The sequence below is a fragment of the Gambusia affinis genome, linkage group LG08 (assembly GCF_019740435.1).
Source record: "Gambusia affinis linkage group LG08, SWU_Gaff_1.0, whole genome shotgun sequence".
Taxonomy (NCBI): Eukaryota; Metazoa; Chordata; class Actinopteri; order Cyprinodontiformes; family Poeciliidae; genus Gambusia; species Gambusia affinis.
Genome location: NC_057875.1, coordinates 13,571,000 through 13,592,430, shown reverse-complemented (window position 1 = coordinate 13,592,430; position 21,431 = coordinate 13,571,000). Strand labels below are relative to the sequence as shown.

At 36.7% G+C, this 21,431-nt stretch overlaps 1 protein-coding gene across 3 annotated transcripts in view; it reads left to right on the top strand.

Moving 5' to 3' along the window:
* LOC122835340 (zinc finger protein 469) overlaps positions 1-21,431 on the top strand; it is a 243,791-nt gene that overhangs the window by 132,941 nt on the left and 89,419 nt on the right. Inside the window, exon 1 of one of the 3 annotated variants that reach the window (XM_044124335.1) lies at positions 5,404-5,449. The exons of the other annotated variants lie outside the window; for them this stretch is intronic. The gene's annotated coding sequence lies outside the window, so the exon portion shown is untranslated. Of the gene's footprint in view, positions 1-5,403; positions 5,450-21,431 lie in introns of those variants that run through there. 3 annotated transcript variants of the gene reach the window in all.

Here is a 21,431-nt window from a genome sequence, read left to right as displayed (position 1 = left end):
CAAACAGCCGCAGACTGTGATGAGGGCAAGTTGCTTGTTATTTTAAAGATCTGACCATTAGTTCAGTCAAGCACTAAGTCAACTTTTCAAATATAATAAAACAGATACATCCTTTATCCCTGATCTCCTAATGAAGCACTGCTACTGTGGGATTATCTCTCTTTTTTGTCACAATTTCAGGACTTTTATAAGTAGCTGTTGAAACACACATATTCAATCATTCCATATAGTGCCTTGCTACTTTTGATATATGTAATTGTTATTATGCTATCTTATGTTTGTAATTAACAAGGTGACATCCATATATCCTATTAATGTGCTCTGTATAACTAGCATTGGTTGTTTTTGTCTTCTGTAACAGAGAACCTCATGAGAACCTCATGATAGAAAGTGGACTTTCTCTTTGAGTATTTTAATTGGAAGAACACATATACTTACAGTTGTGTTTTCTGTATAACTACTTATTTTGACCTTTCTTTCACCCAATGCTGTGTGTACTTTTGATCTGTGGTCAAAAGTTGTCTGGAATGTATGTGGGTTTGGACAGCCAGTGTACGCAAATGTAATCAGGATTATAACAAATAGGAATCGCAGTCAGAAAGAGCTTGAAAAGCAGCTGCAATTTAAAATTTATTCTTAATCTTGTACCGGTCAGTATTTCTAGGGCTAGATGTTTTTTGTGTGTCCTGTCTGGTTGTGTAGCTTTGTTGTCTGCATGGTGAAGCCCAACATATTCTTGCTATTTTTTGTTGACGGTGAACTTGCTCTGCTGTCATTAGCCTGGATTATAGCTGTGCTTCCTGCAATCAGTGTTCATTCTAACTTGCTTAATAAGTTCATGCAGATAAAGCTAGATAGTGTTACCTGTGGATAGAGACATAAAATATCATAAGTCATAACTGCATCAATTGTCAGTTATTGTTCAATATAATTTGTTTCATTTGGGCATTTTTGTTTTTGCTGGATCCACAGTACAGCTCAAAAATACATAACTTTATTCCAGTGTGTTGGAGTTTCAACCATCCCAGGAGAGTTGGAGCCATGCAATCAATGCATGAAAGCTTGATTCCACATGCAGGATGATTTTAATGTGGTTAAGAGCTATCTGATTGTATTCATTTGAATCACATTTAGGTGCCAAATATAAATTGTGCAAACATGTATTTTAGGCTTCAAATCAGATGTTGCCAAACAACCATAAGCCTTTAAGATTTTTTCCCCCAGATTAAAAAGCGATTTTTACATCTGTGGCTATCTTTGGATCTTGATGAGTTCCCAAGGGAAATTTAAATGTCAAACAAAAACATTAGGACTGTCTAATCAAAATTGGTCTCCCTTTTATACAAATACAACAGTGTAGAAGGAAATTAGAAGGGCATTAGACAATTTTTCCCTTATTTAGCCCTTAAGGACAAATAAGTTATTTAATAAGGATCAATCCAATATGATTTGTTTAGATTGTGTTAATTTTAGCTCTCTTTCATTGTTTTACCATGAAAGATTCTGAAAAGTGGTTTCAGATGTGTTCGTTCTGCCTGTTCTTGCCATATTTATTTGTAAGCTTGCCTCATTGTATTCCTCAATACTTTGGAAAATAATGGCTTTCTGGGGCTGTTTTTCCATCATCACAAAACCAAGCCTTGAATGATAAAGTTTTTTCCCCATAATTTGTTATAGTTTATGTTTTCACTGAAGCCCTTAGAGAAGTGTATTCCAGGTAAGAGGTTAGAGTTCAGCCTTGTTTGGTGAGGTAAAGAAAACACGGCAAAATATTTCAGGCCTGAATGATTGTCAGCTTTTGCAGCACAGAGAAGACAAAACAGGAAGGCCCCTGATGGTTTTTTATTAGCTGGAATCACTAACAGCACCACAGACTCTGTCTTATAAAATGTGCTAAATAAGCCCACTGGAACTTGTTATCTGATTGGTTGGCGAGTTGACAGCATAAATCTAGTGTGCTGTGGTTTAAATCCCCATGTGGCTAAATATCACACGGCAGCAAAAATAACATAATTTAGTAAAAGTTTCAAGTGTTACAAGATGTGGTCTTCCACTGTGGCTGGGGTTTTGCTTCTTCGAATCAATCACTTCATGGTGTTTTGTGTTGTTGCTGAAATTAACGCCTGATCCTTCTGTGCAGGATGCTTTTCATTTGTTATTGTCTTGCAACTTATCCTACAGTTTAACATACACTAAAATCACTCACTATCCAGGTTGCATCACATAGCATCCTGCCGTATTTGCAGCGGTAAAAATAATGCCATAATAAAAGATGGTAAAATTGTGCAGTGCTGATACATGCACTAATCATCAGAGAAGGGGAATCAGTTTATATTGTGAATTAGTGTAATCTGCCTTCCCCAGATAGCACAGTTTAAATCAAAGATCCTGAAGGAAATGCGCTAATCAGTGGTTTCGGATAGAGGCGAGTTGTTTAATGTTTGTAGCAGCAAAGTTTAAACACTGATCTAGATTCAAACTGAGAAGCAAGTCAATCTGGATCAACTCCACTTTTTATGGAGGAGACGTGAAGTAATATCGTTTTTTAAAAATAATATTTACGATGATCACAGCAAAGGGCTTAGTTTATGAAGCAAGAAAATCCATCTTTCTTACAAAATTATAGACAATGTAATACTGATCAAATGTGGTGTGACTTTTAATTTAATGTATTTAGAAGTTTTATTTTGCAAAAATGACTTTCCTTGATTTCAAATGAAAAATGTCTTTTAAAACATACATCTAATTGACAGGTGGAATTTTAAGAGCTTTCTAAAATAACTTTAAATTGACTTAATACATTTATGTTACTTTCTGCTGAAGTGCTGAAAAGGTAGATATTAATTACATGATTAAGTATTCTGTTAGATAAAAGAACAAGTTTATTTTGTAAAAGATTAACGTACTATCACTCTGTCATTTCTTTCACAGAGTGTTCTGTTAGTTCTAAGGTAATTCAGCAAAAAGGATTTACTCTTCGCTTGTTGTTCTGAATAAAAACTCTAATTTGAAACTTTGAATGTCAATTTTGGGAACTCCTGCTATGCAAAGATAAGCTAAAAATTAAACCCTGCATATGCAAGGAACGTCATACTTTATGGACATGTGCCACAGCACAGCTTTGTGCTAACAGCACAATAAGGAGGTATGGCACAGCAGGATGGGATCAAGGTGCCTCTTTGTCTCTGCCATCCTTTCATTTACTGTTCAGGGTAATTTGGAGTTAATGAGGGGTGTTGCAGGGCTCCCCTGCAAACTTGGAATAATTATTCACTGAAATTTAAGGCTGTGGCATAAAATTTAGTTAGGAGAATATTTCATTGTGATTTCTATTTTAGCTTTTCATAAATTTAAGTAAACTAACTATAGTTTATTCAAAATCTTCCAGATTTAACCAATTTCTTTTCTTTTTTTTTAAAAAATGCACCATCCTGTTTTTCCTTTGAATGATATTTTGACATCTTTTTTTGAAACATTATTTGCATGATGACCATATGTTTTAACTATTGCCTGACAGATTTGTTGGATCTCGAATAGCGAACTTTAAACCTTTGACCTCTCAACAACTGGTTACCTGCAAGGACATCATCTCCAAAAGCAAGACGATTTGAGTTATTTTAGTTAATTTAATCTGCAGTCATTTGTTGAAGTTAAACCCTGGGTATGTGTAAGAAAAATATTTGAATTGATAACAAGTAGCCGGCTGTCTCTCCTCATTTTTCAATCTAATTTCACCGGGAGTAGAGCCAAAACACACACAAGGAACTTTCTGCCTCACTGAACAGAAAATACATCTAAATCTGAGTGTTACTTGGAAAATTTGTGTATTTTCAGTTAAATGTAAAAGGTCTGCAACTGTTAGAAAAGTTTATGGAGGAATAAAAAGTCACACAGTTCATTTGCATCATCTGCTTGAAGGCAATGTTTACTTTCAGGGTGACTTTTCCTAGAGGCCTGATTTGTTGGATGACAGCGCTCTGGAAACATTTTTTATGATACTGCACAGCCAAAAACAGACAATAGATCAAAGGCTTTTTACAATCCAAACTCACCAGAGTGTCATGAGTAGGTGGTGAAATCCAATGTTTAGATTGAAGAGGTCATGCTTGTTACTTCAGTGTATAGCGGTCCTAGTGGGACCGAGGCCTCATTGATAGCTTTTATATAGTTCCGACAGATCCCCTTGGTTTTACAAGCCTAAGGGCCAAGACAGCAGTCATCAACTCAAATCCCTTCTGGCTTAATCCGGAGTTTAAAAGGTCTCACACGCTGCTTGGATTTAGAGGGAATTCACTTTTTAAAGCTAATTACTGGTCTTTTATGCCTCTGCATGAGTTCTTATGGTACAATAATAATTATGTGCAAATTTTCCATAAACAGAACTCGGCGTTTGGCCCTACTGATATAGGGCCAAGCGCTTATTTCAGTAGGGCCAAGATATTAGTCCCCTGTATCTGGGGGACTAATATGAGCCCCCTAGATATGGAGCGTATTAGTCATTAATGCACCCATCCTTGAAATCCATTTCCAAACTTGAGATCTTTGCTGCATGTCCTTCTTCCTTCTCGCTCTGCCCATTTCTTCTGATTCTTGTCAGTAAAGGCCACTACTGCAAGAAAATTTTAAAACATTCAGTCTTCTTCAATTTGCCATTTATTCTGAACCTTGTTGGTTGGGGTATTAAGCTCTGCATTATTGCATCTGCTAACAGGAGGTTTTCTTGGATTGCTGTGATATAGCTACAATCTATCAATCATTTCAGTTCTCATAGCATGACATCACAACTGAAATGTATGAAGGAGCCCTTATTACTGAACTTGGAAGTAAACATATTTTCGTCCATCTGTCCATCCATTAATCCATCCATGTTCAGGTCCAGGAAGAAAACAAAACTTACATCTCCATATGGATACTCCAGCTTATTTTGAGGGCTTTTCAGGCATTGGGATGCCAAAAGTAATATATGGTATCTTCAGTGATTTTTCCATCTGCCCTGACTTTTTTCAGATCTTTGAAACACATGTAGGGCTGCACAGTGGCGCAGTTGGTAGAGCTGTTGCCTTGCAGCAAGAAGGTCCTGGGTTCGATTCCCGGCCGGGGATCTTTCTGCATGGAGTTTGCATGTTCTCCCTGTGCATGCGTTGGTTCTCTCCGGGTTCTCTGGCTTCCTCCCACAGTCCAAAAACATGACTGTCAGGTTAATTGGTTTCTCTAAATTCTCCCTAGGTGTGTGTGTGAGTGTGTTGTTTGTCTTGTATGTCTTTGTGTTGCCCTGCAACAGACTGGCGACCTGTCCAGGGTGAACCCTGCCTCTCGCCCGGGACGCAGCTGGAGATAGGCACCAGCAACCCTCCTGACCCCATTAGGGAAGAAGGGTGTTCAGATAATGGATGGATGGATGGATGAAACACATGTGGATTGGACATGTTGACAAGACTCCAGCAGCATTGTGGGTAAAGATATACTGTTTAACAGCTTGAGAGAAAACCCAAAGCCTGCTGATAAAGCAGCTTATGGTATCAAACCTGCCTTAATCTGTGGCTTGACAATAGGTCACTGCTTGTTTCAGAAACCCTCATTGAGAAATGTGGTTTCTTGCTAGTTGGTCTGGCTTCCTGTTTCAAAATATTTGGACCACCAACCTGATCTGCAACTGCAGATGTGACAATTTGTATCAAATACTTTGTCATTTTAAAAAGAAGGTGAGAGTCTTTACTTATTACCAAGCGATGTCAAATTCATATGTTTGAGGGAATTTTTTTAATTGCTGTGACACATTTTAATATTTATTATTCTACTAACAAACTGCAATCTTTGTTGTTTTAAATAGTTATGTTTACCATCTGTAATAAATAAATAAAATACAGCTAAAAATCTAATTTCTTCTATGGGTTTTTTCATGCCTGCATTAATTTGCGAACTTCAATAACTCACTAAATAAATTTGAATAAGTATTGTCAGAACGACAGGAATTGGTAAATAACTCATGTCAACAGCTGCGATACCATGCTGAGTTAGCTAAGCCAGATTCACTACCAAGATATGAAGACTGGTTTGTGTCACAGATCACATGCTTGCATCACGCTCAGACAGACTGATTGCATTTAACAGCCCTTAAATCATCATAATTACAGCCTGGCATAGCGCACAGTAGCAACGTTCTACAAGCAGCTTCCATTCTGCTGTAATTAGCTTCAGACATACCACAGTTTTGGTGAGCAGTGAGTGAAAATGCTCAGGTTTTCTGCATTTCTCACAGTACATACCTCTTACTGCTTCATCAAAAATCAGCCTAACAAACGAGATAAGATCGTGTGGCTTCTGGCCCATCTTCTGTGCTTGATAACGTAACCACAGGCAGCGATGCTATCTGGTAGTTTTGTTAAGAAGACTCTTAACATTGGCAAAAGTTAAAAGGATATGTGGCAAGCCGACAAGCAACATATCTTGTCTCTTTCAGTCTAAAACACCTGCTCATAAGTTCTTTTCAACCTCTCTTAGTGTATACGCCTGTGCACTATCAAACATTTCTTTTTGTGCACACACCCACAAAATAGTTGTCGGAGACCTGGCTGATTACAGTGCATTGACTGCTTCCGAGGTAATAGTTGTAGTTGTAGTCTTTGTCCTTCTTTGAGGCAGAGATTTTGCTGGAGTTGTGGGTGGGCTTGGGAGATTGTTATGCTTGGCAGATTGTAATTTTGGGTTAAGTGTGTGGTTAGTATTGGGGTGAGGATAACTTATGGCTGGAGCTGGTTTGACTAGGCGGAAATCAGCAGCCGCTTTGTTGCTCACTGTCTACTCCGGATGAAAAACCTCTGAGGTTTTCTCTTGTCAATCTTCTTGATTCAGTTTTGCTCTCTGTTTCTTTCATGGAGGAAGGGAAGTAAAAAGGAAATAAAACAAATATTAGGAGATTCTAAGGGGCAGAGGGGGAGACAGTGAAGGGGAACCCGACTGGGCAGGAACTGGGGAGAGGCAGTGTTTGAAGTTAAACAAAACGGGTCCGTATCCTGAGGAAGTGCCTGCTGCCAAAGACGGGGATAAAGACGGGGCTGTTTCTCGTAGCTATGATTACATGTGTTGTGTGTGCACATGTTTGTGTGTGTCTTTGTGAGCGTTAGAGTGCTTCAGTTTGATAATACCACCATCCTTTGTGGGTAACCCCTCATTTCAGATAGCAGCCGTGCTCATTTTCACTTCTTCAGCCTGCCTTCAAAAGCTCAGTGTGGGCTCTACTCAGCCTTCCTTTTAGCCCTGGGGTAACAAATTAAGCCCCTGTAGAAATCCTCATTGTCTCTGCCCAGATAAGTATTTTTCTTTGCTCTAAGTTTTTATCTCAGGATTTATTTGGCGTTTAAAATAAGCACTTAATATATTTCATATAAGACATTCAGGCCTTAACTATAACCTTACTTTGAATAATTTGAGCATGTAGGTGATGTGTATTTATGTGTCAGGGCTTTAGGTTAAAGGTTAACTTAAGGGTAAAGTTATTGGTGGGGATACAGGTTGGATTAGGCATCTAGCTTGAAGTTGGAATTTTGGGATATGGGGAATGAGTAATGTTTGCGACCGCCCTCGCGGCTGCAAGTAGAGAAGTGTGAGTTGTCTGCTTGCTAGATTGAGGTCAGGAAGTTCAAGTTTTTTCCTCCTCTATACACCTTAACAAGATGAGCAGGTTCAAATCTAAAAGCATGCCTGTGGTTTGAGGTGTGTTTGCATGTGTGCATGCATAAGATACTCTTGCTGAGACACTTCAGGGTACACATTTATATTAGCCCTGCTTTCTCTACACCGAGGTAAGAAGGCTATTTTCACAAAACTCAGTCATCATAGAAGCTTGGGGCACAATACTATCACAGATTACACATCAGCGAGAGTGTGGTTGAATGTTATGAATGCACTCCCACCTCAGTCTATCAGCGTCTAGACTCTCTAACAGCCCAACTGTGGAACAGCTAATTAGCATAGTTGATGATGCATTGGTAATAACACAGAAGAGCAGGGGTAAGATAAAATTGTAACAAAAAACAAACAGAGCTGTGCTTAAGGAGAAAGCTCTAGAAAGCAGTGCCTCGGAGATTGTTACAGATTCACATTTGGCAATGACAAAAGAAGAAAGACGCCGATTTTAGCCAGTTTTCAAACTGAATTAACCTAAATTTCAAAAAAAATATTTAAAATGAAAAATGTATAGGAAGTGGGCATTTGTGAATCCGCAGTGTCGGGTGTGCATGTTTATTAAAGACCGCATTTTTGAAATGTTGTATTGCACAAACCTCTATATTAAAGAAACTGGTTATCTCAACAAATGTCTTCTTTGCTCATATAAAAAAACACAACTTTGTTTCTCTTAACGTGTCAGACCATTTTAAAGCATATTTTGGAGGATTTGTAAAACACCAGCCTGACATGTAGATTACTGATCCTTAAGAAAACATACTTCAAATTATCTGCAAACTAGTAAAAAAAAAAAAAAAAGTTTAAATATGCAAATGCTGAACATAAAAGTTGGATAATTTATTGCTCAGTTTTGTGAAGTTTTATCCCCCAAGCACATACAGGCTTGATGGTTAATGAGGCATCAGTGCCCGTAAGAATCTCTGTGGTAGTAGATGCATAGGCTACATAGGCTCTGAAGGTAAGTTGGCTCTGGAAACCAAGCCCCTGACAGACGATGCCGCTTGAAGAGTGGTTCTGAAATGGTTTGTGGAGTTGTAAAAACTAAGGTCCAGTAAGAGGCAGACAAAATCATGATGAAGTGACATCTTTTTATGAAAAAACTAGAATATAGGGATAAAAATCTGTTTGTAACAAGAGAGAGGATGAGGAGCTTACAGCATGTGACATTTACTTTTTAGATGCTTTTGTATTATAAGCATCTTTCAGTAATTTTCTGTTGCAACACAACTTCAACTGGCTGTTGTTTTCAAAAAGATATATAAAAAGATGTTGGTTTATCCCAACTGCCTTTCATTCAATTAAATGTTGTTACATCATTTTCTTGGTTGGCATGTTTAAAATGGAGCACATATTTATGGACACAGACATTTTCTTTGGCCCTGGACCGCTGTAATGTTTGTGTGCGTGTGTTTGTGTGTGTTTTATATCATGGTGTGTTTTTATATCATGGTGAAGTCAAAACTCTATCCAAAGCTAACTTATGGTGCTTCCTGTAAACAAGGGAACTTAATTGCATTTCCCACAGGTACTAAAGCAGTTTTGAGGGAAAAGATGTTGCTTTAGGATCTGGTTAGATTGAGTGTATGGTTAGGTCAATGCCTCGTGTCAATAGTGTCCCTACAGAGATACGGAGACAAACATCTGTTTGTGTGCACGTTTTTGCTCAGGAAATAACTTTTCAATCTCTTATGCCCTCTGAGATTCATCTGTTATGCTGTTTGTCTGACAGACACAAGATTTCTGCCTGATTCCCTGGCTCTTATGAAGAGCTCAGCTGTTTAGAAGTGTAAAGCAATCACACACATCTGTCTAGCTGCAGGGTTGCCTTCCTCCATCCTGGGAAATGGTTAAGACAGAGATAGATGGACAGTGACACCGAGGGACTGACCAGTGGCAAACAGACAAGACCAGTATTTTTGTTCTGGTTTGTGCCTGACTGGAGGACTCGTTCTGCCTGGTTTTAGTTCTGCATTTATGATTATGTGGGCTGTGTGTTTGTTTCTGCATAACAATAGAGACCCAGAGGACTAAAGCATGATAAAGAAGTTAAACAAAGTGTCCAGAGACAGTTCTGGTTGTTGAACTTGAACTATTTCACTTGAACTTTTTATTTAATGATTTGTCTTTTCTGGAACAACCCTAAAGTGCAGCTAAAACATTTTGAGGGTAGAAATGTGTGCTGTGAAATAGTTTTGCCTACTAGCCTTTGGCAAAACTATTTTGCTAATGGGAATGGTGGCATTATGACCACCTGCACTGTAAGCTTAGTTCTGATTTTTAGGTTAATTTTGTGTTTGTAGCTTATTTCATTTGATAAAAGTGAGTTTCTGTTCTATAAGGTATGAAGTCCTCTACTATCTGGTATAGTTAGCTGATTCTCTAAAAGTTAAATTTTGATAGAACTTAGCTTGTTGTTTATTCAGAGTTAAACTGACAGTCATATATCAATTTGGGACTTTTTCCATTTTTGATTCAGAATCAGCTGTTGACAGATTGAATGACACAAGAGACTATATATTTTGCAAGATGCTGAACAAACCTTTTACTTTTAGCTAATCCAATGCTTTTTGTTATTTTGATGTATGAAGAATGTCATACTGTAGTCATTTTATGACTATTTACCTGAATGCTTATACTGCACTATGAATGGAAATCTATTGGAACATCAGCAACACAAAGATTTGTTCTTATCAGCCACCACTGGAAGTTGGCATTAATTTGTACTGTTGTGTTGACTTGTTGGGTGAACTGACATCACTCTGTGGCGTAACCATTAAAACAGTATTCACTGCTTTAAAATGACTTGTGTTGAAGCATTTAAAATAACAAGACGTTGTGGCAAATAAGACATAAACTATTTATAAGTGAATATTGTCAAACACCAAAATCTTTGTTATTACACTTACTTTTTTGGCATTATGACTACAGTAAGTATTGAGATTGGCAGAAAGCCACAATTTGGCAAAGATATTGAAAGAGTAGTCCCCTTTCAGTCAAAAAATTGTGTGTGATGCTTCCTCTTGCCACACACTTTTGTTCCCTGTGCAATCCCAAGTTATCTACAGACCCACCTGTGTTTCAGTGCGACTGGGTGAATGCAACTTGAGTCTAAAGGGCTTTGAGTGGTTGTGACAACCAGAAAAGCCTCACATAAATTCAGTCTATGTACCATGCTTAAAGTTAAGCCCCAAATTATTCATACGCCCTGGTAGATTTGTAATTTTTTTTTTCAAACAAATTTCTTTTTGATTGGACACAAAGTAAGCATTTCTCGGAGAATGATAAAATGTAAAAAGAGCATGGGGTTTGAAAAAATCTATTTATTTTTATTTGTAACCGCTTAAAATGGCATTTTGAAAATGATTTTTATCAACAATCAGAGATAAAAATCTTCATTTCAATGTAATATTAATGCTAATAAGGTTTTTTGCACTTCCCCACTGGTATCTTAATAACTTTTTGTTTGGTGATAAACTGAAGTCACTGTAGTAGGGAGATCTTTTCTCCGTCTCCCTAATCTTTAGTTCATCTTCAGCTCGTCCACAGATTCTCTATCAGATTCAAATTGGGATATTGGCTGCACTATTCCACAATCTTAAACCTATGTTTCTGATATGGCAAAAATTGAGTTTAGCTATAGGTCAAACCTGTATTGAACTCTCTTTACTATAGATTAGTTTAAATACAGTTGCTGTTTTTTCAGAAGAAAGAGAAATGTTTCACTCCAATACTGTCTCCAATACTTGTGATCTTGTGATAGTTTGCACAATGTGATAACACAGATAATTGTTGAGTTCCAAAATAATAAGCAGTATTACTAAAAATACATGTCAATGCAGTACTAACAGTACTTAACAAAGCATCTGGAAACACACAATCTTTGGAAACATTCAAGATAGCCCATGCCAGTAACTGTTACATCAGAAGTGGAAGTGTCACTGACACTTGCTAAAGGTGTTAAAAAGCACTAAAACAGAAAAATAAATAACCAGATCTGCTGGAAGTATTTAGTTATGCAACTGGTTTTTCTCTGGACAATTATCATAAACACATAAAACCACTAAATGCTCTTTGCAGACATGTAGGGACAAAAAAACTGTCTGAACTGAGGGTACTGTGAGATGAACATATTCAAAGAGAGTATTGAAAGAAATTGAAGATGACATCATATCTCATGCAACAGACGCTGCAGGTTTGTATGGGGTGCTAATTAAATTTAAAGGTCATGGTGAAGGTCATGCAGATGGAACCACTGGAGGCCATTACCAAATGCTTTTCTCCAGACAGTTGTGAGTCACTGGTGGTTGATCTAATGGTTGATATTAACCACTCCTTGTGACTCAGACAGTTTTTGTTAATAGTTTCAGTCAATTTGTTGGCAAAGGCTATTTAATTTGCGGTTCTTTCTTTCTTTTGATTTGTTCCCTTATGCTGTTTGTGTGATTCAGCATGGTTATGTTTCTAACGAGTAGACATTTGGTTTTGATCTTGCAATTTACTGTGATTTTTCTGTTTTCTGCTGTGGAAGAGAGAAGAAAACTGGCAGCATGAAGATGAATCAGGGGGCATCTGGTTTGTTTGTTTATTTACAAGCTAAGGAAGTGACAAAACATCATTCTTTCATCTGTTGGCTTTACTGGTTTGTTTGTTCAATCAATACTTTAATCCCTCCCTCACTCCCCCCATCCCTGTACGGTTGTTTTCTTGGTTCCATTTCAGTTTTACTTTTTTATGAATCATTGATAGCTAAACAAACAAAAACTGAGATAATGCGCCACACAGCCGTTTTCTTTTAATCATTGATTTATTGACAAAAATTATTTGCGCTCTGGACATACCTTCCACATTAATCAAGCTGAAGAACTGTCTGTGATAGGTTGTATTAATGTGGTAAAGGTGGGATTCTCAGTGGGTGGCTCATGTTTCTGAGTCACAGAGTAAAATCTGGTTTTCTTCAAGTAACAATCTCATGTTTGTTTTTCATTAAAGAAAAAATATGAAGAGATTGAAATCCCTGTAGCAATGTGCAATAAGTCTTTACTATTGTGCAGCAACTGTTACACTCATATGACTCACTCAGTCTGTCTGAGTCAGATGAGTCACATATATCCTTAGACTAAACACAGTAATAATTCAAAACACTTTTTAAACAGCAAACATTGGTTACTTGTCAACTTCATCCGCTTATTCCATTTCAAAATAATTTTTAACATTTTTCTGCAAATATGCAACAATATTGCTTATATTTTAGCTTTGTCGTATTTCCTAGTCTTTTTGTGCTGGCTGTTGCCACTAACTTTGCTTGCCTACGATGCCTCCGTCGCTTCTCTTAACGGTCATTAACCTCTAGAACCCGACGGACCCACCGTGGGTCCGTCGGGTTCTAGAGGTTAATGCACTCCAAATCAGAGCAGGGCCTCACAGGGTTAACTTCTCTTGTCTCTCTGTACACTGGAGTTCCTGTGTAGGCTACTTCTTCTACTGATTGAACAGGCAGCCTGTCGATCAGTTTGAGCACTTCTGCCACCTGGTGACTGGAAGCTTGTTATCGTTTCAGCATATAAATAGACTACTAAAAGGTCTTCCTGCCTCCAGAGTTGCCTAGTAATTCTCAAATAGCGCGGCCGGCACACCTTCTCATGTGAGATGTTGGATGCTTTGATACCCACAGTTTAAACTAACAGCGAAACATCTTACAGCTCTTGTAGCTCAGTTCCAACATCCACAAACTTTCAAGCAGTCTTTTAGTTACAGACCCAGGAGATACAACGCATGAATGCTGTAATAAGGAGAAGCCAGGACACAAGGTCAGATGGGAGAGTTAACATCAACAATTTTGAAATTTTTGTTCCAGTTCTGACTGGCATTGTTGCGTTCATATTCACAGGCACCTGACATTTTATATAACTGCAAACAATTTTTACCAGAATTATGTAAATTAAAGGGTGCACACAGTAATAGTGCACATTTTTCCAAATATTTATTGTTTTACTTAAGGCAATGATATACAGCTAACAAAAATTACTCTTAATATTCAGCCTGTCACCATTCAAAAGTATATAGGCCCATCTCTGCTGTTAGTTGCCCCATAGTAACATGCTCTTTGACCCTAAAAATGCACTTCAAGCAAAGGCTACATAGTCTTTCTGAGACAAACTTTCTCTCTGTCATTTGGACCAAACATAGAGAAAGAAAAATAATCTTACTATAGCTCTTACCTAAATTGTGTACTTATAAACAATACCTATAGTTATCTCGATAGGCTGGCTGTTGTGTCTGCTTGAACCATTACTCATGGCCGTGGCATAAACTATGTGCCAAAATAAAACATGTCTGTTAAAACATTCCTGTTAAGAATGTAGATTTTGACAAGAACATTTTTTGATTGCCATTAGAGATTAACAAATGACCATTTTTCCAGATGCTACATAATCATTCATATGTGCTGGTACAATCTTGATTTAGCAAGTTTGGCTCAAAAGCTTTACAAAAATGTGTTTTGAAATCACTTATCAGTTTTAAAAACCAATAGACAGGCCTATTCTGATTTATTTACATAAGTGTTTTTAATCTCTCATAAAAACTCTAAATGCAAAATAATTTATTAAGCTAAAAAATGAGGTTAAAATTGATGACAAATTAAAAGCCAAAAATGTAAGAATACTTTATCCCGGATTTTGTCAGTTTCTGTCACATTTTCATTTCGAAACAGCAGTTTTAAACCCGGATAAAGCAGCACTAGAGAGGACGTTGGAAAAATCTGAGTTGTCAAGAGAAAAGCAAATATACCTCTTAAATTTAAGTGCAGCTGACTGACATGCAGTTTTTAGGTCACAAGTTCAGAAGTAGGTTGCAAGCCAATATTGTTAGCACCCTTATTCCTAAGGCCATGATATATTCAGAAACAGACACAGATGTGCACACACACACACATGCGGTTCTGTTTATACTGTGGTGTGTGTCTGCATAGTGGAGCCATAAATTCTTGGCTCCACATGGACATCTGCACAGACCCTAACTAACATGAGGAGATGATAAAATTTGGTTTAATTTTAGTTTTACCCATGTCTCAAGTGGTTATTTCAGTTGCTTTACCTACTGTAATCAGAGCTTAGCTCTTGATCTGATTTGATTTGCACTGCCAAGTCTTTGTTCTGCAGTTCAAGTCAGGCGTCACTTTTATTCAGGTCTATTTGATTAAGAGTGGAGGAGAATTTTGACCTTTTCTTGCAATAAGATTGCCTTTTATTTGGACAGACTTTATATGAAGCGTAATTATGATGTTTGGGTCTGACAAAAAAATCAAAGAAGATAATACAAATAGCCACTACACTTGCATTCCTAAAAGCAACCAGAGTGGAGCTAAATATTTGTTTGCAAAGAAGTCGAAAACATAAAATTCAAAACAAACAAACATGGATGCCAGTAACCATAAAGTCAAGGAGCGACCAATTCACCATTAAGAGATGGCATAGCTCAGTCTGTGATGCTGGCATTGTTCTGCCTTCCTGCCTGTAGACATTAAAACTTTCTAATACTATAAGAGATAATGTTTGAATCTTGGTCAAATAATCAAATAATCAGGATTATTTTACCAAGATTAAGTTTTCTTAAATTAAGTTTGCTAGTTATATGTCAAGATGTTTGCTTCATTGACATTCTGTCAAATTATACCATTGTGGCGGAAACACATGCTACTGGCACATCAGCATATTTTATCCGTCTCACATTTAATGCTGTTTTATTATTGAAAGTGACTGTATTCTGTTCGCAGATACATAAATCTAGTGCAGTGGAAAATCCACAAAGAAGAGTAATAAGACTCTCCTGAATAGTAGGATAACTGTCCAAGCCTTCCCTGCATTGGATCAGCTGTTTGTAAATGTGTGCAGCTGGTAAACAGCTTGTGTTTTTTTCAGCCAGCGTTCCATATTTCTATAATAAACTGAGACCTCTGAGAGTTCCCCAGCTCTAACTTTGACTGTTGAGATTCAGAATAACACTGTTTGGCCTTCATAATGCAATCAAACCCCAGTAGGACTTTTCCCTGCTGAATCCATTCAGATATGTTTACCTTCACACCCATGCATGCTCGGGTGGTCCCAATGCACACAGGTAGTGGGCATAAATTGCAAGTAGGCAGCTGTGTGTATACTCAGATGTTAAAGATAGACAGAAACACACATATAGCACAGATCCAAATTACCGGTATGTTTTTTATTTTGTTCTTCAAATCAAAGATGGTTATAATTCACAAGGACCTTTAGGAATGCAATACAATATGTGATACAGATGTTGAATATCTCCATCTGACCATGTACAGAACCATTTTTTATGTCTTACTGAGTGAGTGTTTGGATAATATTTCTGATAATGTATTTTTTTTATTTTTGGTCTACTTCAAAGAATAAATCATGTCATTTAATAAATCACTTTGCTGACCCTGTGAATTTTACACTTTTTACAGAATTCTGCGATTAAAGTTATTAATTTAGATTCATGTTTTATTGTTATCTTTAAATGCACACTATATTAACTGATTTTGAATAATTTTAGAACAAAAATATTGTTTCCAATATTTCCTTGATATTACTGGTTACGGTTTCAAAGAGATGTCCATCTGAAAAAATCTAAATACAAGAAACTCCCGTTTGCTTATCAGAAAATATCAAACTAACATCCTGTTCCATTCATTCAGAAATTATTATTATTATTATTCATTATTATTATTATTACATTATTATTCATTAATTTACTATTCTTTGTCTTGTTCATTATTTTATAATTTCAACCTTAAATTACTATTTAGAAAGGGGTACAAGGGTTTTAGATGTGGTGTTACGATCCAACCAGTAAGGCACAGGGACAAAGGCATATAAAAAATATTTCTTATTTATTTTTTGTTGTGGATTTAGAAAAGGTTTTCATAATCATATGAAAATAATAATTATTAATAATAATTAATAATAATAATTAATAATAGAGAAAACCCTCCATACCCTAAGTAGTGTGATGTACTGTAGAAACAGGGGATAACTTAATCATGATAGAAATAAGAAAACAAAACAAATCACTTTGTTGAACTCATTCAGTAATTCATTAAACTGTTGTTCGACTGCCAAGGAGATTTCCAGCATATTTTGCTACAATGCTTGACTTAATATTGCTTTTGGAAATTGCTTTGGGTTTATTTCAGCTGCAATGGACACTGAGACAGAAAAGACGGCAAAAAAAGGACAAAGAGGTTAGATGAAAAGTTAAAAGGGGGAGAGGGAGACGCGAATAGAGGAGAGGAAGAATGTCAGTGAATATACAAGGAAACACATTAAAATCTATCTAACGGAAGAGAGAAAAAGAACAGAACCGAGAAACCACAGCAACAAATAACATGCATAAATAACAACAATGTTACTAAAAACCACAAGTTACTAATTAATACAACATGTGTTTAGTGGAAACCACCGGTCAATATATCATACGTCTGTAAACACCTGATTAGGGGCTTGACTTGGAAAAAATTACTTTTGAGTATTTCTGTCCCAAACACAAGGACCAACATCTATTGGTTTCAGAGAAAGAAAATCAAGGTGGCCCAGTCAATCAGTCTACTTGAGCCAAGTTGAGAATCCATGTAAAAAATTAACATCAAAGAGTGTGGAAGATGAATTAGAGATGAATGAGAAAGTATTATACATGTCTTGAAGTCGTCATTGCCAGCAAAGGTTTTTCAACTAGGTTTTAATAAATGTCAGTAATGTGTTCAGTTTCTATTTCACAACTGCGTTGGTGTCTTTGAATGACTGGATTAATATCTGTTGGGAATCTAATGTCATTATCCTCATCAGAGATATAGTTCCTCTGAAAAATATTTACTTTCACTTATTTTTATTATTTTAGGTTTTACTTAAACCATCTTCTATTAGGTTAAATAATTTGTTTGTCATGCTCCATTTCACAGTCCATGTAGCCCATTCATGTAGTTTTAGATAAACCATCTGGAGTATTTGTGAGGAGATAATGCGAAGTTGGTGCGTAAATTGCTTCATGAATATTTGCATGAGCCACTGATGTGTTTTTGAAATGTGTTTCTAAAATGCTCCCTCTGTGGTGTGTCTGGTAATGGTCTCCTCTTTGGTATTTGGCCTTTAGAGAGTTCCACAGTGACTAATGTAGTTTTATAGGTTATTAGGTAAAAGTAGTAGTTGTTTAACTTTCAGCAGTTTATAGGAATATATGCAAATGCAGCTGGTTTGCGCAGGATTTCTGTGCTTACTTAGCCTAACCAGTAAAATTGAATTCATGTTCTTTGTGAAACACACGTTTACATAGATATTCACAGGACTGGAAAAGTATAAGCTGTGTTTTAAATTTTCAGAGACGCAACACAATTCAATGCATTAGTCATGGTCTCTCTTTTCTCCTTTGTTCTTGAAGTCTCGCTCCGGTGTTTGCTTCAGCTTTGTTCATGTTGATGCCACATGTGCGCTGGCGAGGCTTTCAACCGGTACAGGATTAAGCGCGTCTGGCTGGATTCATCTGAAAACACAGCATACTGCAGGGACATATGAGTGTTTCTGTTCTCCACTCAAAAGCTGTTTCGTATCCAAAATGTTCACACACATAATTTATCAGGATGCATCAAACAAAATGAAGGAAAGCTGAACATTTTAGTGAAATTTTCACATCATTTTAAAATCTCTTTTCATATTGGGGATCACTGCAAATGAACATCAACATTTTAGACATTTGCAATGGATGGTCCTATCGACAGGAACAAAGTTCAGTGCTGAAGAATTATCAAAGAAAAAAGTAGGATTCATAACACCAGACACAAGACATTAGGAAGAGATTTAAAATCAGACAAGATGACGATGGATGACGGTGAATTTTGTGTCTGCTGACCTATTTCTGTGTTTATTTGGTCATATGTTTGTGATCATTCCTGTGGAAGGTCCAATCATTGGCAGCCGATTTTTATTTAAAATGTCCCGGTATTTAAGACACAGTGCAGTCAAGCTAGGCTCCAGGGCTCTTGAACAACAAACAAACCCACAGCATCACAGATAATCTGTTAAACAGCCAGACTGTGGAAGGTGTTGATACCCAGAAATATCTGGGTACAGTTAATGACAGTAAACTGACCTTTGAGACAAACAACGAGGGAAAGCCTGGTTTTCCTCAGAAAACTCTCTTCCTTCCACATTGACAAAAAAATTGTTGACTATTTTATCAAGCTTTTATTGAATTGGCTTTATCTTTCTGTTTGGTGTCCTGGTTTGGTAATCTTATTCTCAAAAACAGAAACTACCAGAACTAAAGAGTAAAATAACTCAGTAAGCTGATTCAGCTAAACCCGGAATGCCTCTACGTTAGGCAAGAGAGGGGGGTTTTAATCCCCAGATGTAAAACTAATCACTATGAAACCAGTTTAGTTCCTGTTGCCATAAGCTTCCACAATTCAATTTAGCAGAGTTTTAACATCCATCCATCCACCCATCCATTGTCTATTATGCTTATCCTTGTGGTGTTGAGAGGGGTAATAGTACTTATTTCCAACAGCCAATGAGAGAAAGGCAAGGTACACCCAAGATAGGTTGAAGTTGGTGTGCGTGTGTGTGTGTGTGTGTGTGGGTGTGCGTGCGTGCGTGTGCGCGTGTGTGCGTGTGTGTGTGTTTAAGTATTGTGAACACTTGTCTTATTTTTATTTATAGTTATCTGGGATTTGGGTAAAATTTCCTAACCATAAAGCTGGCTCACCACACTGTAACCAAATCTACCTAATGGTATAAATAAGGTTGATTCCTTGATTGATCTTCAACAGTTCTCTTCACTAGACTTGGAATGTTGCTTCTCAAATATACAATTTGTTTTACACCAAACCCACCAAGAGATTCTGTTTACAGAAGGTTTTGTCTTGGCTTCATAACTAAGGATGTGGTTCCAGTTAATGTTCTAGTAGTTTTTATCAAACGTTGCACATTTTTTTGTAACAGTAGGCAAAAAAAGTTTTTTTACTGGTACGGCTCCAAACAGCTGGTTGGCATACATATGGTTTCTAAAAGTTGCTTGGAGACTTGGCTTTTGTTTGGTGGTGTTTTTCCACCAAACAGGTCCCAGTGCAAAACATGTGCTAGTTCTTGGTTAGCTCCAGCTTTTTGTGTTTCCACCACAGCAACCACTGGTTTCAGCACCAATAAACCGGTGAAATCTCAGCATCACCTCATTCATTGTCCAGAGAAAATAAGAACTTTTTTTGGACAGACTCCAACAGAACAACGATAAATTAAAATGTTATAGGTTTCATGTTAAAATTCCAAAGATAAATTCACTTCATGCTTTACTAGTTTAACTGAGATTCAACATTAATCCAAAGTAAGATTATAAATAGAATAACATTCTCTCAAATTTTTGTCTTTCTGCTGTTTATTTTGTGAATATTTGTCATGATACTAGTGTTGGTCAATGTGTTACAAAGACTTACAGTTAATGTGTCTGACGCTTAGTCTTTTATTAGCTTTGGAGTGTTAGGAAATCTTGCTTCAAACGTCTTGTGAACCTCCCACTTTCCAACACTGCTGGTACTGATCAGATTAGCCCATTAATAAACATTCTCAGTCATGCATGTTGTTGATATCACCACTGACAAATTAGACTACTAGGGATACTGAGAGAATTAATGTGATTTGTATGATTACATTTACTTCATTGAGGCGATCCTTCACAAAGACATCTGCAATACATAGTAAGAACCAGGCTGGATGAGGTATTTATGATCTAAAGAGTTGACTCTGATTTGGCTCTTTTATTGTGGAAAACCAAACAGGTTCCTTACTACAAGGACTTACTCTAGTACTAACTCTGGATAAGCAGTAGAAAAACCTTGTAGGTGACACAGAGAAGAGATTTTCTTTTCTTTTTATCTCCCTTACTAAATATAGGTCTTGATCGTGTCTGGTCTGTCACAATCAAGACCCACACAATCAAGTTATGAATGGTTTTAAAAATTATTCCTAACTTCAATTTTAGACTAGATTAGGCAAGTAGCTAATTTCTTGTAGCCATTTATTGACTTAAGAAGGTTAACACACATCTTTCTTACTTGAATAATATGTTGTATTTTTTGTAACATTTATGGTTTGTTTAGCAAATTTGGACTATGGGGAATGTCATTTTTAGTTACATAACAGATTATTTTCCTTACCACCATCATTTTGTGAATATGTGTATGAGTGGGTGAATGACTGAATGTAGTGTGAAGCATTTTGATAAGATGTTATACAAGCACCAGGTATTTACCAGTTACCATTTCCAACTCTTCATTAGTAGGGTAGCAGAGGGCCTACTCTATGATAATTTAATTGAAGATTAGGTTGTGGCTGAACAATCCACTGCACAATGAATTCTGCTTCACAGAGTCAACATTACTAATCAATGACTTCCTGTTATTCACTGTTATTAATAAATTCAAAGTTTAGAAAAGCTACTTTTTTTTTATTTTAATTGCCCTACATAATCTTCGTTAGTCAGTCACTAAAAGACAATGTTTATCACTTGAGCTCTATTTGGTGAAGTAAAACTGGCCATAGAATTCTGATCTGTGCATGTTAAGAAAACAATATAATTAAAAATGGAATCTTAAGGGATGTAGTGTAATTAATTATATAATATTAATGTGCAATAAGATAAAAGTTGTGTGAATCAATTTGTGGTTTTGTATACAATCCTTTGTCAAAGAACTCAGAGAA